General features: G+C 48.0%; 18 non-coding genes across 18 annotated transcripts; all 18 read right to left on the bottom strand.

Moving 5' to 3' along the window:
• Positions 1-10: 10 nt before the first annotated feature.
• On the bottom strand, positions 11-83 carry Trnar-ucg. The gene has a single exon. It is a non-coding gene; the product is annotated as a tRNA-Arg (tRNA).
• A 497-nt stretch (positions 84-580) lies between these two features.
• On the bottom strand, positions 581-652 carry Trnat-agu. The gene has a single exon. It is a non-coding gene; the product is annotated as a tRNA-Thr (tRNA).
• A 337-nt stretch (positions 653-989) lies between these two features.
• Trnak-cuu lies at positions 990-1,062 on the bottom strand. Its single transcript has one exon. It is a non-coding gene; the product is annotated as a tRNA-Lys (tRNA).
• Positions 1,063-8,023: 6,961 nt separating this feature from the next.
• On the bottom strand, positions 8,024-8,095 carry Trnat-agu. Its single transcript has one exon. It is a non-coding gene; the product is annotated as a tRNA-Thr (tRNA).
• Positions 8,096-8,432: 337 nt separating this feature from the next.
• Trnak-cuu lies at positions 8,433-8,505 on the bottom strand. Its single transcript has one exon. It is a non-coding gene; the product is annotated as a tRNA-Lys (tRNA).
• A 452-nt stretch (positions 8,506-8,957) lies between these two features.
• Positions 8,958-9,030, bottom strand: Trnar-ucg. Its single transcript has one exon. It is a non-coding gene; the product is annotated as a tRNA-Arg (tRNA).
• Positions 9,031-9,527: 497 nt separating this feature from the next.
• Trnat-agu lies at positions 9,528-9,599 on the bottom strand. The gene has a single exon. It is a non-coding gene; the product is annotated as a tRNA-Thr (tRNA).
• Positions 9,600-9,936: 337 nt separating this feature from the next.
• On the bottom strand, positions 9,937-10,009 carry Trnak-cuu. Its single transcript has one exon. It is a non-coding gene; the product is annotated as a tRNA-Lys (tRNA).
• A 452-nt stretch (positions 10,010-10,461) lies between these two features.
• Positions 10,462-10,534, bottom strand: Trnar-ucg. Its single transcript has one exon. It is a non-coding gene; the product is annotated as a tRNA-Arg (tRNA).
• A 500-nt stretch (positions 10,535-11,034) lies between these two features.
• Trnat-agu lies at positions 11,035-11,106 on the bottom strand. Its single transcript has one exon. It is a non-coding gene; the product is annotated as a tRNA-Thr (tRNA).
• A 337-nt stretch (positions 11,107-11,443) lies between these two features.
• Positions 11,444-11,516, bottom strand: Trnak-cuu. Its single transcript has one exon. It is a non-coding gene; the product is annotated as a tRNA-Lys (tRNA).
• Positions 11,517-11,968: 452 nt separating this feature from the next.
• On the bottom strand, positions 11,969-12,041 carry Trnar-ucg. Its single transcript has one exon. It is a non-coding gene; the product is annotated as a tRNA-Arg (tRNA).
• A 503-nt stretch (positions 12,042-12,544) lies between these two features.
• On the bottom strand, positions 12,545-12,616 carry Trnat-agu. The gene has a single exon. It is a non-coding gene; the product is annotated as a tRNA-Thr (tRNA).
• Positions 12,617-12,953: 337 nt separating this feature from the next.
• Positions 12,954-13,026, bottom strand: Trnak-cuu. Its single transcript has one exon. It is a non-coding gene; the product is annotated as a tRNA-Lys (tRNA).
• Positions 13,027-13,478: 452 nt separating this feature from the next.
• Positions 13,479-13,551, bottom strand: Trnar-ucg. The gene has a single exon. It is a non-coding gene; the product is annotated as a tRNA-Arg (tRNA).
• A 497-nt stretch (positions 13,552-14,048) lies between these two features.
• Positions 14,049-14,120, bottom strand: Trnat-agu. The gene has a single exon. It is a non-coding gene; the product is annotated as a tRNA-Thr (tRNA).
• A 337-nt stretch (positions 14,121-14,457) lies between these two features.
• Trnak-cuu lies at positions 14,458-14,530 on the bottom strand. The gene has a single exon. It is a non-coding gene; the product is annotated as a tRNA-Lys (tRNA).
• A 452-nt stretch (positions 14,531-14,982) lies between these two features.
• Positions 14,983-15,055, bottom strand: Trnar-ucg. Its single transcript has one exon. It is a non-coding gene; the product is annotated as a tRNA-Arg (tRNA).
• Positions 15,056-15,431: the final 376 nt, after the last annotated feature.

Consider the following 15,431-nt stretch of genomic DNA (forward strand, 5'->3'; position numbering starts at 1 on the left):
TGGAAAAACACGACCGTGACAGGATTCGAACCTGCAATCTTCGGATCCGAAGTCCGACGCCTTATCCATTAGGCCACACGGTCACTGGCCGCCAAGTATTCCTTACATTCGTGTCATCTCGAAACGCTCATACCGCTGAGGAATTGTGTTTTCGTTCTACACAGCCGCTGCCTCTTGCTGCTTCCCACCCATTCGTTACATGCAAGCCTTTACGAGACCGACCAAGTAGAGATTGGGAATCAAGACCACACACTTTGTGCATTCGAAATCGAAGGCAGGGCGTCCCTCGCCGCATTTGCTACGATGGCGATTTGCTACTTCTGCAGAAGCGGCGGCGTCGACGACGACGACGACGCTCGCGAGAGGCTCTGTGATATTTGAAAAACACATGTAAAAAATATAATTCAGACTGCCGCCTCCCACCCTACGCTGTACCGCTTTGGAAAATGCTTTATCTGCGACATTCGCCTCAATCACATCTGAGAGTAATTCTAAATAAAACACCTGTTGCTAATTGTTCGTCGTTCCAGACACTGCTTGCTATACGGCCACGACGCGCAACTGATTTCGAAAATTCGTTTGCCTCCTGTGAGGATCGAACTCACGACCCCTGGTTTACTAGACCAGTGCTCTGCCACTGAGCTAAAGAGGCGCGGCCTAGCGGTAGTTTTGCGTACTTCGTGCTTACGCTCGTCTGGATCATCAGGCTTAAGCTGACAACACTTCATATTACCGACTAATATTTGCAGCTATGGCGCACCATTACTGCTTGGCTACACATCTCACACGTAACCGATGTGCTCTCCAACCAACACCACTTACATTTCAGAACATGTCTGTGACACATGTCTACGAAATCACCTTCACCTTCAGATACACTTCCTTGCGACTGATGGAGACGTAGGCAAAGTTTTAAGTTGCTATTTCCATTACGTCACATTGATCAGAGAAACGGTAATTTACATCTGCAGCGGAACAAAATTACGTTCCGCCCAGCGTGGGGCTCGAACCCACGACCCTGAGATTAAGAGTCTCATGCTCTACCGACTGAGCTAGCCGGGCTGCGTCGGTGACTACGTGTCGGGTCGCACGACACACAGTTCTCGTTTCGGTGGGGTGGTCCCATACAGAATCTCTCCATGCTGCCTAATGTTTTCCTAGCGTCACACACGTCACGTACTTCAGTTTTATTTCATAATCATTTCTGAGAGGTACAGGAATTGCATGAAAACCTGCAGCGCTAGTGGTGTCAAAATTAACACACATATTTGATTTGACTCAGAAGCCGAACGGGTTACTTTCCGACGCTGTCTTAGATGCGCAAATGCCAGCCAAAACTCGCGGTGACGGCACTCAGCCGACCATTTCGCTAGATAACACCGTTCTGGCTGTGTGTGTATCAAGCTCAAGTGCATCTCCAAGCAGGAAATGGACAACAGCAACATTCAGACGATTTCGTACTGCTCAATAGCTACACTAAAACGGTGTGTTTCTTTTGCAGAATTGGAAAAACACGACCGTGACAGGATTCGAACCTGCAATCTTCGGATCCGAAGTCCGACGCCTTATCCATTTTTTTTTTTTTTTTTTTTTTTTTTTTTTCTTTTTTTTTTTTTTTTTGCTCTACGACTTTTTTTTTTTTTTTTTTTTTTTTTTTTTTTTTTTCTTCCAACGCCTTAAACACTCTGCCACCTTTTTTTTTTTTTTTTTTTTTTTTTTTTTTTTTTTTTTTTTTTTTTTTTTTTTTACGTGACAGGATTCGAACCTGCAATCTTCGGATCCGAAGTCCGACGCCTTATCCTTTTTTTTTTTTTTTTTTTTTTTTTTTTTTTTTTTTTTATTCCGGTACCGGGAATCGAACCCGGGCCAGGTATCCTAGCCACTTTTTTTTTTTTTTTTCCCAACTGAGCTTTTTTTTTTTTTTTTTTTTTTTTTTTTTGCACGTGAGTGCTAGGCAGCCGGCGGCAAGGTGGGCAGGGGTCGCAATCCGGAGGCCTGGCCACGATGTCACCGCCATACCCCGCACCCAATTGCATGGTTTTGTGATTTGATTTTATTGTTATGTATTCATTATTATATTTTGGGTAATTTGCAAGGTGGCGTCACGTGTGTTCCATTATGTTTGTAGATACAAACAGAATGATAAAAAGAAATCCATGTCTGGTCTGTGGATTACGCAGCACACCATGAATCCAGCACAGCAGATACTCAAAGTTGGTCTTCACGTAGAATAATTGTCCCAGTGGCCATGTCGTTGATGAGTATGTGCATTCGGTTTCCCGATGGTTGATTGTGGATTGCTGCTTCTCAAAACCCTGAGCATGCCATGCGTTGGAAGATGAGCGCTGGTAACGTGGTGACACCAAGAGCAGGGACATGCCAAACAACCTTTTCCCGTCTCGTAAAGCCTCTTGATAGGAGGAAGAGAAGCTGCTGGAAACTCCTGGTCCGTACGAAATCGTCCTGCAGCTTGGATGAAAGATAATGCGAAATGAAAGTAAACAAATGAGGAGCCTCTTCTGGGTTACGCCCTGCGGAACCAAAAGTAAAGTGCTGTCATTTGAAAATGAAAAGGAACTCCCAAATACAATTAAATGTTCGAGGCCGAGTGCAGTGCACTCTGTACCGTCGTGTGACCCATGATGCAAATCACCCGCATCTGATGGTGCGGAGCAGACCAAATCCATGGAAACAAACAATATAACAAAGTAGTGAAAAAAAAAGAAAGAAAACTCCGTCCAATGGATGTGTAAACTTAAATTCTTCCATCACTTAAAGCAATAGTGAGAAAATTTTGAAACTGGTCTTTATACTGTCGCAATTTCTTAATCGCATAATACTCTTCGATGAGGTACATCCGATAATCGTGTAGCGTTGGCGTTGTATGGACAAGCATGTAATAGACGAACTGGCCCATGAGCCAGACATAACTATTATTCTTAGATTGAGGATAAAGCTGCCAGTCTGGTTGGAGCGCGTCTTGAAGTTGAATGGAAGTATCCGACGTCCTATTAATGACAGCGAGTTTCTTTCGTGTCCACTGCCATATTTGTGTTTGATCCCTGCAGTGGAAGAGATGCGGCAGCGTTTCCACTAGGTTACACTTCTCACAAAACGGGGTGGGCCGCAGCTTGATTTTGTGCAATTTCTCTCCAGTGGGAATCACCTCATTGACAGCGTCATACCAAACAGCTCGAACTCTGGAGCGAAGAAGCGGATAACTAATGTTCTTCCAGACATGTCTCCAGTTTTTGCCTAAATATTTCTTCTCAATTGGGTTATCCAGCTGCCGTTTAGTAAGAGCACGATAGGTCGCCGCCGTGTTGAACGGATGCGGGTTGTCCTGAACATAGCTTAGCTCCACATAATACCGCCGGATATAGCCAAGCTCAGGATGAATGTGGCCCACAGGCGTTGGCGCAGACAAATCCTTTGGACGTAAGGTGTTGAAAAGCCGTGCAGTGAGACTATTTGGGGTACTGTGTAGTATGCGGGAAGTACGAGTTAAAAAAGTTGCCACACATTGGGATTCAACGTCTTTGACGCCTAAGCCACCTCGGGAACGAAGTAAAGAGGTAGCTTTAAAGGAAACTTTAAAGATGTTCCCTCTCCAGACATACCAGCAAGCAAGTGCTAAAATTTTTTTCGCAATGGCTGTCGGGATTGGTAAAACAGCGGCAGTGTGATAGAGCTTACTGAAAACGTAACTATTAATAAACTGTGCCCTCTGCATCCGGTCTAAAGACCGCATGTTATGTTCTTTGATCACCGCACGTAAGATGGTAAGCTTGCGTTCCCAATTCACGTGGAGCATGGCCTGGGGGTTCGGTGATATAACCAGGCCTAGATGCCACAGGTCTTCGGTCCTGTCCAACCAAGAAATATCGATGGAAGTGGGGTTGCGACCTAACGGCATGATTTTGGACTTTCGCTCATTAAGTCGAGCGCCACAAGCGACAGAGTACTGATGGACAATCCGACGAACTGACCCCAGCTCTTCGGTGTTAGTAATAAGCACACTGATATCGTCGGCATAGGCGTGGCAGACCGTTTTGGTGTTTAACGTTTGCAACCCGTGTAAAGTTACGTAAAACTTTTTAAGAAGTGGCTCTATAGCGATCGAGAATAACGTCATAGAAAGGGGGCACCCTTGTCGCACTGCTTGTCGTATGGGCACGGGGGCGGTTAACTGGCCGTTAACCTTCACGCGTGAAGACGTTCCGCAGATACATTTCTGAATAAGCTGTCGAAAACGCTGGTTGAATCCCATTTGACTCATCGTGCGCAATAAAAAACCGTGATTAATTCTGTCAAACGCCTTATCGAAGTCGAGAAACAATAACGCCAAATCAGTGTTGGTAATCCAAGTTAAATAAGTCAGGTCGCGATATTCACACAGGGCATTCAACATCGATCGACCACTGACTGCACCCGTCTGATAAGGGCCAAGTACTTTGCCAAGAAGTACTTTAAGCCTGGTGTTTATAATCCTAGTCAAGATCTTGAAATCAGAGTTAAGCAACGTAATTGGCCGAAAGTCATTTAACATAGTCGGATTGGATGTTTTAGGAACCAGGACAACCATTCCTTCCGTGAACTGCGGGGGGAAGGCAGCATGCGATAACAGTTCGTTATACATGGCGGTCAATTCGTCGCCAATCACATCCCAGAACCGTGAATAAAATTCGACCGGCAGGCCGTCTAAGCCGGCAGCTTTGTTCTTGGCAGCGCACGCGAGGATGGACTTAACTTCAGAGTTAGTGACATTGGCCAAGAGAGCAGCGTTATCATCCTGATCCACTGTGGAGGCGATGTCGTTTAAAAAATCATCCCCCGCCGATAGATCGGTATCTGACTCGGAATAATGTTGTCGAAAATAATTGAAGACATGCGTCTTGATAGCACCCTGTTCATTGTACAGATTCCCGCCAGCATCCTTCAGATGAGCAATAATTTTTTGTTTACCACGTTTGGTTTCCCGTATGAGATGGAATAACGATGCGGACTCGTGGGAGATGTCATCAGAAGAGCGCGATCGGACCCGAGTGCCAACAAGTGCGTCACGAACTAAAGCAGTAATTTTGGCTTTGATACGCTTGATGCGGATCAGGTTGTCGGACAAAGCAGATGGATCGCTGTACAGCTGGCGTAAACCGAGGAAATAAAATTCTAGAGACCGTTTCCTCCAATAAGCCCTGGTCCTGGCAAACTGGCAAATACATTTCTTAATCCGCGGCTTAACAAACTCCGTCCACCAAAGAACGCGCTCCCTATACCGAGCTTGCCTCTGGAGGCACTGCTGCCAGGTGTCAACGAGGCAACGCCGTAAATCCGCTTCATCTAGCAGCGAGACATTCAGCTGCCACGTGCCGCGTCCCAAAAATGTCTTCTGCCGCACATGCCGAATCGTTAGATGGTATGCGGTGTGGTCACTAAAACTGAGCGGCCATAGTTCACAATCACGAATAGTATGTAAAAGATCTTGAGAAACATAAAACCTATCCAGACGGCTAGAAGAAGCAGCGCTCACATAGGTATAGCCCTTCGTGTGTGGTCGAAGGTGACACCAACTATCTTGTAAATGCAGACCATCTGTTAACGTTAGTAGCTCGGGACAAAAATTAAAATTCGGACTTTGATCTTCGTTGCGTAAAACGCAGTTGAAATCCCCACCCAGGATGATCTTCAGTCGAACGTTCGGCAATAAGGTCACAACTTCAGCCCTAAAAAATTCACTTCTGTCCCTTCTGCCAGCGGACCCTGTCGGGGCGTACACGTTCAGGAGAAGCAAATCCTGTAATTGGGCGGCAATGCCGCGTCCCGTTTCTAAAATCGCTGTAGGTTGGTAAGCGATGCCAGCTTTGAATAAAATCGCAGTGCCCGCCTCAGTGCCAAGATTTAATATGGCATCATACCCAGGTATTTCTCCAACCTTGGGGGACACAACTTCTTGGAAGAAAACTATATCTATATCGGCGGCATATAGATAGTCGGTCAAGCATTTAAGTTTGACATCGGATGCGATCCTATTCAAATTAACTGTGGCTAGTTTATAATCTTGCATGGTGGGGATAGAAAGGGTCCGTGTTATTCACTTTCGTCTGCCCAAGACTTCTCGGCTGGCGTATGCTGATGGCCAGTATCCATCAGCTCAGGACTCGGACGGTCGACATGCATCTCCATATCGGCCTCCCCCACGTGGCGCGCGACGGAACCCATGTCATCTGTGCTGCCGCGTTCACTTCCGTCTTTTCGGATCTGCTTTATTGTGCGCTGCAGTTTCTTTTCCAGAGTGCGGATCTCCTCCGCACTCTGCTTCCGTGCCGACCGCTTAGATTTCCCAGTTCTTGGGGGAGGTGCGTCGGCGTCAGAAACGGTTTTGACGTCCGTCAAGAGGCTGTGTGTAGACCCTTCCTCAGATAGGTCACTGCCGAGAGGGAGGGGCGTGGGGGGCGCAACGTCAGGGGGGCAAGAAACGCGCGACCTGTCGCCACCATCCGACAACTGTTTCAGCTCGACGGACGTAGTTGGAGTAGGGACGGGAGTCGGTCCGGCATGGTCGGCACGAAGGCCGACAGTCGGGGAAACCTGCAGGTGTGCAGCGTGGCTGTCGATATCGGTGACATCACTACGAACGGGACATTCGGGGGTTGCCGCAGAGTTGTTGACAATGACCGCGCCGGCGTCTGGGGTCACCGCAGCCGGTTGGTGGAGCGTCGGGTGTGTCGTAGGCGACTCCATCAATGTCCGCGCGTAAGACAACCGATTGCCATCGTGCCCATCGAGAGGTGTAAGACGATGTTGCATTCCTCGGCGACCCGCCCGGACACGGGGACAAGCAGATTTTAAATGGTCGGTAGAACCACATATTACACAAGTTCGCGGTTGTCCTTCGTACATCACCAGCGCTCGAAAACCCTGCACCAAAATGTTGGACGGGATGTGCTTCGTTAAATCAATTTTCGCATTCCGAACGCCGTTATCAACATTGAAATGTTTGTAACCCCTCCATTGCTCGGCATGAATTTGCAAGACATTACCGTAGGGAGACAAAGCTTGCCGAATTCTATCGAAGCTAACTTCGAAAGGCAGATTAAATATACGGACGGTTCGTAGCCCTAGTCCAGCATGACTAACAGATACTTTACAAATTTCGCCTTTAGAATTCACAAAATCCGCAGTGCCTTCCGTGAGGGTCATAATACGAACGCAAGGATCGTCACTAATCAATTTGACATAAACAGCGTTCGCAAGAAAATCATACGAAAACCCAAGAACTTCGTCATCTCGCAGTCCTAATCGATCGTAAAACCAGTCAATAAGTTCGTGAACCTGTGGTCGAGCATATCCATACGGAAATCCAAATCGTAGCGTGTAACGTCTCAACTCATCCTCCATCACTTTCGTGAAGTAGTACTTACAGTACCAACAGCTGCGTGCGCTCTTAAGCACAGGCGAAGCGACCACCACCGCACGTCTGCACACGGCCGCGGCCGCGGCGGAACTGCCCATTAGGCCACACGGTCACTGGCCGCCAAGTATTCCTTACATTCGTGTCATCTCGAAACGCTCATACCGCTGAGGAATTGTGTTTTCGTTCTACACAGCCGCTGCCTCTTGCTGCTTCCCACCCATTCGTTACATGCAAGCCTTTACGAGACCGACCAAGTAGAGATTGGGAATCAAGACCACACACTTTGTGCATTCGAAATCGAAGGCAGGGCGTCCCTCGCCGCATTTGCTACGATGGCGATTTGCTACTTCTGCAGAAGCGGCGGCGTCGACGACGACGACGACGCTCGCGAGAGGCTCTGTGATATTTGAAAAACACATGTAAAAAATATAATTCAGACTGCCGCCTCCCACCCTACGCTGTACCGCTTTGGAAAATGCTTTATCTGCGACATTCGCCTCAATCACATCTGAGAGTAATTCTAAATAAAACACCTGTTGCTAATTGTTCGTCGTTCCAGACACTGCTTGCTATACGGCCACGACGCGCAACTGATTTCGAAAATTCGTTTGCCTCCTGTGAGGATCGAACTCACGACCCCTGATTTACTAGACCAGTGCTCTGCCACTGAGCTAAAGAGGCGCGGCCTAGCGGTAGTTTTGCGTACTTCGTGCTTACGCTCGTCTGGATCATCAGGCTTAAGCTGACAACACTTCATATTACCGACTAATATTTGCAGCTATGGCGCACCATTACTGCTTGGCTACACATCTCACACGTAACCGATGTGCTCTCCAACCAACACCACTTACATTTCAGAACATGTCTGTGACACATGTCTACGAAATCACCTTCACCTTCAGATACACTTCCTTGCGACTGATGGAGACGTAGGCAAAGTTTTAAGTTGCTATTTCCATTACGTCACATTGATCAGAGAAACGGTAATTTACATCTGCAGCGGAACAAAATTACGTTCCGCCCAGCGTGGGGCTCGAACCCACGACCCTGAGATTAAGAGTCTCATGCTCTACCGACTGAGCTAGCCGGGCTGCGTCGGTGACTACGTGTCGGGTCGCACGACACACAGTTCTCGTTTCGGTGGGGTGGTCCCATACAGAATCTCTCCATGCTGCCTAATGTTTTCCTAGCGTCACACACGTCACGTACTTCAGTTTTATTTCATAATCATTTCTGAGAGGTACAGGAATTGCATGAAAACCTGCAGCGCTAGTGGTGTCAAAATTAACACACATATTTGATTTGACTCAGAAGCCGAACGGGTTACTTTCCGACGCTGTCTTAGATGCGCAAATGCCAGCCAAAACTCGCGGTGACGGCACTCAGCCGACCATTTCGCTAGATAACACCGTTCTGGCTGTGTGTGTATCAAGCTCAAGTGCATCTCCAAGCAGGAAATGGACAACAGCAACATTCAGACGATTTCGTACTGCTCAATAGCTACACTAAAACGGTGTGTTTCTTTTGCAGAATTGGAAAAACACGACCGTGACAGGATTCGAACCTGCAATCTTCGGATCCGAAGTCCGACGCCTTATCCATTAGGCCACACGGTCACTGGCCGCCAAGTATTCCTTACATTCGTGTCATCTCGAAACGCTCATACCGCTGAGGAATTGTGTTTTCGTTCTACACAGCCGCTGCCTCTTGCTGCTTCCCACCCATTCGTTACATGCAAGCCTTTACGAGACCGACCAAGTAGAGATTGGGAATCAAGACCACACACTTTGTGCATTCGAAATCGAAGGCAGGGCGTCCCTCGCCGCATTTGCTACGATGGCGATTTGCTACTTCTGCAGAAGCGGCGGCGTCGACGACGACGACGACGCTCGCGAGAGGCTCTGTGATATTTGAAAAACACATGTAAAAAATATAATTCAGACTGCCGCCTCCCACCCTACGCTGTACCGCTTTGGAAAATGCTTTATCTGCGACATTCGCCTCAATCACATCTGAGAGTAATTCTAAATAAAACACCTGTTGCTAATTGTTCGTCGTTCCAGACACTGCTTGCTATACGGCCACGACGCGCAACTGATTTCGAAAATTCGTTTGCCTCCTGTGAGGATCGAACTCACGACCCCTGATTTACTAGACCAGTGCTCTGCCACTGAGCTAAAGAGGCGCGGCCTAGCGGTAGTTTTGCGTACTTCGTGCTTGCGCTCGTCTGGATCATCAGGCTTAAGCTGACAACACTTCATATTACCGACTAATATTTGCAGCTATGGCGCACCATTACTGCTTGGCTACACATCTCACACGTAACCGATGTGCTCTCCAACCAACACCACTTACATTTCAGAACATGTCTGTGACACATGTCTACGAAATCACCTTCACCTTCAGATACACTTCCTTGCGACTGATGGAGACGTAGGCAAAGTTTTAAGTTGCTATTTCCATTACGTCACATTGATCAGAGAAACGGTAATTTACATCTGCAGCGGAACAAAATTACGTTCCGCCCAGCGTGGGGCTCGAACCCACGACCCTGAGATTAAGAGTCTCATGCTCTACCGACTGAGCTAGCCGGGCTGCGTCGGTGACTACGTGTCGGGTCGCACGACACACAGTTCTCGTTTCGGTGGGGTGGTCCCATACAGAATCTCTCCATGCTGCCTAATGTTTTCCTAGCGTCACACACGTCACGTACTTCAGTTTTATTTCATAATCATTTCTGAGAGGTACAGGAATTGCATGAAAACCTGCAGCGCTAGTGGTGTCAAAATTAACACACATATTTGATTTGACTCAGAAGCCGAACGGGTTACTTTCCGACGCTGTCTTAGATGCGCAAATGCCAGCCAAAACTCGCGGTGACGGCACTCAGCCGACCATTTCGCTAGATAACACCGTTCTGGCTGTGTGTGTATCAAGCTCAAGTGCATCTCCAAGCAGGAAATGGACAACAGCAACATTCAGACGATTTCGTACTGCTCAATAGCTACACTAAAACGGTGTGTTTCTTTTGCAGAATTGGAAAAACACGACCGTGACAGGATTCGAACCTGCAATCTTCGGATCCGAAGTCCGACGCCTTATCCATTAGGCCACACGGTCACTGGCCGCCAAGTATTCCTTACATTCGTGTCATCTCGAAACGCTCATACCGCTGAGGAATTGTGTTTTCGTTCTACACAGCCGCTGCCTCTTGCTGCTTCCCACCCATTCGTTACATGCAAGCCTTTACGAGACCGACCAAGTAGAGATTGGGAATCAAGACCACACACTTTGTGCATTCGAAATCGAAGGCAGGGCGTCCCTCGCCGCATTTGCTACGATGGCGATTTGCTACTTCTGCAGAAGCGGCGGCGTCGACGACGACGACGACGACGCTCGCGAGAGGCTCTGTGATATTTGAAAAACACATGTAAAAAATATAATTCAGACTGCCGCCTCCCACCCTACGCTGTACCGCTTTGGAAAATGCTTTATCTGCGACATTCGCCTCAATCACATCTGAGAGTAATTCTAAATAAAACACCTGTTGCTAATTGTTCGTCGTTCCAGACACTGCTTGCTATACGGCCACGACGCGCAACTGATTTCGAAAATTCGTTTGCCTCCTGTGAGGATCGAACTCACGACCCCTGATTTACTAGACCAGTGCTCTGCCACTGAGCTAAAGAGGCGCGGCCTAGCGGTAGTTTTGCGTACTTCGTGCTTACGCTCGTCTGGATCATCAGGCTTAAGCTGACAACACTTCATATTACCGACTAATATTTGCAGCTATGGCGCACCATTACTGCTTGGCTACACATCTCACACGTAACCGATGTGCTCTCCAACCAACACCACTTACATTTCAGAACATGTCTGTGACACATGTCTACGAAATCACCTTCACCTTCAGATACACTTCCTTGCGACTGATGGAGACGTAGGCAAAGTTTTAAGTTGCTATTTCCATTACGTCACATTGATCAGAGAAACGGTAATTTACATCTGCAGCGGAACAAAATTACGTTCCGCCCAGCGTGGGGCTCGAACCCACGACCCTGAGATTAAGAGTCTCATGCTCTACCGACTGAGCTAGCCGGGCTGCGTCGGTGACTACGTGTCGGGTCGCACGACACACAGTTCTCGTTTCGGTGGGGTGGTCCCATACAGAATCTCTCCATGCTGCCTAATGTTTTCCTAGCGTCACACACGTCACGTACTTCAGTTTTATTTCATAATCATTTCTGAGAGGTACAGGAATTGCATGAAAACCTGCAGCGCTAGTGGTGTCAAAATTAACACACATATTTGATTTGACTCAGAAGCCGAACGGGTTACTTTCCGACGCTGTCTTAGATGCGCAAATGCCAGCCAAAACTCGCGGTGACGGCACTCAGCCGACCATTTCGCTAGATAACACCGTTCTGGCTGTGTGTGTATCAAGCTCAAGTGCATCTCCAAGCAGGAAATGGACAACAGCAACATTCAGACGATTTCGTACTGCTCAATAGCTACACTAAAACGGTGTGTTTCTTTTGCAGAATTGGAAAAACACGACCGTGACAGGATTCGAACCTGCAATCTTCGGATCCGAAGTCCGACGCCTTATCCATTAGGCCACACGGTCACTGGCCGCCAAGTATTCCTTACATTCGTGTCATCTCGAAACGCTCATACCGCTGAGGAATTGTGTTTTCGTTCTACACAGCCGCTGCCTCTTGCTGCTTCCCACCCATTCGTTACATGCAAGCCTTTACGAGACCGACCAAGTAGAGATTGGGAATCAAGACCACACACTTTGTGCATTCGAAATCGAAGGCAGGGCGTCCCTCGCCGCATTTGCTACGATGGCGATTTGCTACTTCTGCAGAAGCGGCGGCGTCGACGACGACGACGACGACGACGCTCGCGAGAGGCTCTGTGATATTTGAAAAACACATGTAAAAAATATAATTCAGACTGCCGCCTCCCACCCTACGCTGTACCGCTTTGGAAAATGCTTTATCTGCGACATTCGCCTCAATCACATCTGAGAGTAATTCTAAATAAAACACCTGTTGCTAATTGTTCGTCGTTCCAGACACTGCTTGCTATACGGCCACGACGCGCAACTGATTTCGAAAATTCGTTTGCCTCCTGTGAGGATCGAACTCACGACCCCTGGTTTACTAGACCAGTGCTCTGCCACTGAGCTAAAGAGGCGCGGCCTAGCGGTAGTTTTGCGTACTTCGTGCTTACGCTCGTCTGGATCATCAGGCTTAAGCTGACAACACTTCATATTACCGACTAATATTTGCAGCTATGGCGCACCATTACTGCTTGGCTACACATCTCACACGTAACCGATGTGCTCTCCAACCAACACCACTTACATTTCAGAACATGTCTTTGACACATGTCTACGAAATCACCTTCACCTTCAGATACACTTCCTTGCGACTGATGGAGACGTAGGCAAAGTTTTAAGTTGCTATTTCCATTACGTCACATTGATCAGAGAAACGGTAATTTACATCTGCAGCGGAACAAAATTACGTTCCGCCCAGCGTGGGGCTCGAACCCACGACCCTGAGATTAAGAGTCTCATGCTCTACCGACTGAGCTAGCCGGGCTGCGTCGGTGACTACGTGTCGGGTCGCACGACACACAGTTCTCGTTTCGGTGGGGTGGTCCCATACAGAATCTCTCCATGCTGCCTAATGTTTTCCTAGCGTCACACACGTCACGTACTTCAGTTTTATTTCATAATCATTTCTGAGAGGTACAGGAATTGCATGAAAACCTGCAGCGCTAGTGGTGTCAAAATTAACACACATATTTGATTTGACTCAGAAGCCGAACGGGTTACTTTCCGACGCTGTCTTAGATGCGCAAATGCCAGCCAAAACTCGCGGTGACGGCACTCAGCCGACCATTTCGCTAGATAACACCGTTCTGGCTGTGTGTGTATCAAGCTCAAGTGCATCTCCAAGCAGGAAATGGACAACAGCAACATTCAGACGATTTCGTACTGCTCAATAGCTACACTAAAACGGTGTGTTTCTTTTGCAGAATTGGAAAAACACGACCGTGACAGGATTCGAACCTGCAATCTTCGGATCCGAAGTCCGACGCCTTATCCATTAGGCCACACGGTCACTGGCCGCCAAGTATTCCTTACACTCGTGTCATCTCGAAACGCTCATACCGCTGAGGAATTGTGTTTTCGTTCTACACAGCCGCTGCCTCTTGCTGCTTCCCACCCATTCGTTACATGCAAGCCTTTACGAGACCGACCAAGTAGAGATTGGGAATCAAGACCACACACTTTGTGCATTCGAAATCGAAGGCAGGGCGTCCCTCGCCGCATTTGCTACGATGGCGATTTGCTACTTCTGCAGAAGCGGCGGCGTCGACGACGACGACGACGCTCGCGAGAGGCTCTGTGATATTTGAAAAACACATGTAAAAAATATAATTCAGACTGCCGCCTCCCACCCTACGCTGTACCGCTTTGGAAAATGCTTTATCTGCGACATTCGCCTCAATCACATCTGAGAGTAATTCTAAATAAAACACCTGTTGCTAATTGTTCGTCGTTCCAGACACTGCTTGCTATACGGCCACGACGCGCAACTGATTTCGAAAATTCGTTTGCCTCCTGTGAGGATCGAACTCACGACCCCTGGTTTACTAGACCAGTGCTCTGCCACTGAGCTAAAGAGGCGCGGCCTAGCGGTAGTTTTGCGTACTTCGTGCTTACGCTCGTCTGGATCATCAGGCTTAAGCTGACAACACTTCATATTACCGACTAATATTTGCAGCTATGGCGCACCATTACTGCTTGGCTACACATCTCACACGTAACCGATGTGCTCTCCAACCAACACCACTTACATTTCAGAACATGTCTGTGACACATGTCTACGAAATCACCTTCACCTTCAGATACACTTCCTTGCGACTGATGGAGACGTAGGCAAAGTTTTAAGTTGCTATTTCCATTACGTCACATTGATCAGAGAAACGGTAATTTACATCTGCAGCGGAACAAAATTACGTTCCGCCCAGCGTGGGGCTCGAACCCACGACCCTGAGATTAAGAGTCTCATGCTCTACCGACTGAGCTAGCCGGGCTGCGTCGGTGACTACGTGTCGGGTCGCACGACACACAGTTCTCGTTTCGGTGGGGTGGTCCCATACAGAATCTCTCCATGCTGCCTAATGTTTTCCTAGCGTCACACACGTCACGTACTTCAGTTTTATTTCATAATCATTTCTGAGAGGTACAGGAATTGCATGAAAACCTGCAGCGCTAGTGGTGTCAAAATTAACACACATATTTGATTTGACTCAGAAGCCGAACGGGTTACTTTCCGACGCTGTCTTAGATGCGCAAATGCCAGCCAAAACTCGCGGTGACGGCACTCAGCCGACCATTTCGCTAGATAACACCGTTCTGGCTGTGTGTGTATCAAGCTCAAGTGCATCTCCAAGCAGGAAATGGACAACAGCAACATTCAGACGATTTCGTACTGCTCAATAGCTACACTAAAACGGTGTGTTTCTTTTGCAGAATTGGAAAAACACGACCGTGACAGGATTCGAACCTGCAATCTTCGGATCCGAAGTCCGACGCCTTATCCATTAGGCCACACGGTCACTGGCCGCCAAGTATTCCTTACATTCGTGTCATCTCGAAACGCTCATACCGCTGAGGAATTGTGTTTTCGTTCTACACAGCCGCTGCCTCTTGCTGCTTCCCACCCATTCGTTACATGCAAGCCTTTACGAGACCGACCAAGTAGAGATTGGGAATCAAGACCACACACTTTGTGCATTCGAAATCGAAGGCAGGGCGTCCCTCGCCGCATTTGCTACGATGGCGATTTGCTACTTCTGCAGAAGCGGCGGCGTCGACGACGACGACGACGACGACGCTCGCGAGAGGCTCTGTGATATTTGAAAAACACATGTAAAAAATATAATTCAGACTGCCGCCTCCCACCCTACGCTGTACCGCTTTGGAAAATGCTTT

The sequence above is a fragment of the Schistocerca americana genome, unplaced genomic scaffold (assembly GCF_021461395.2).
Source record: "Schistocerca americana isolate TAMUIC-IGC-003095 unplaced genomic scaffold, iqSchAmer2.1 HiC_scaffold_147, whole genome shotgun sequence".
Lineage (NCBI taxonomy): Eukaryota > Metazoa > Arthropoda > Insecta > Orthoptera > Acrididae > Schistocerca > Schistocerca americana.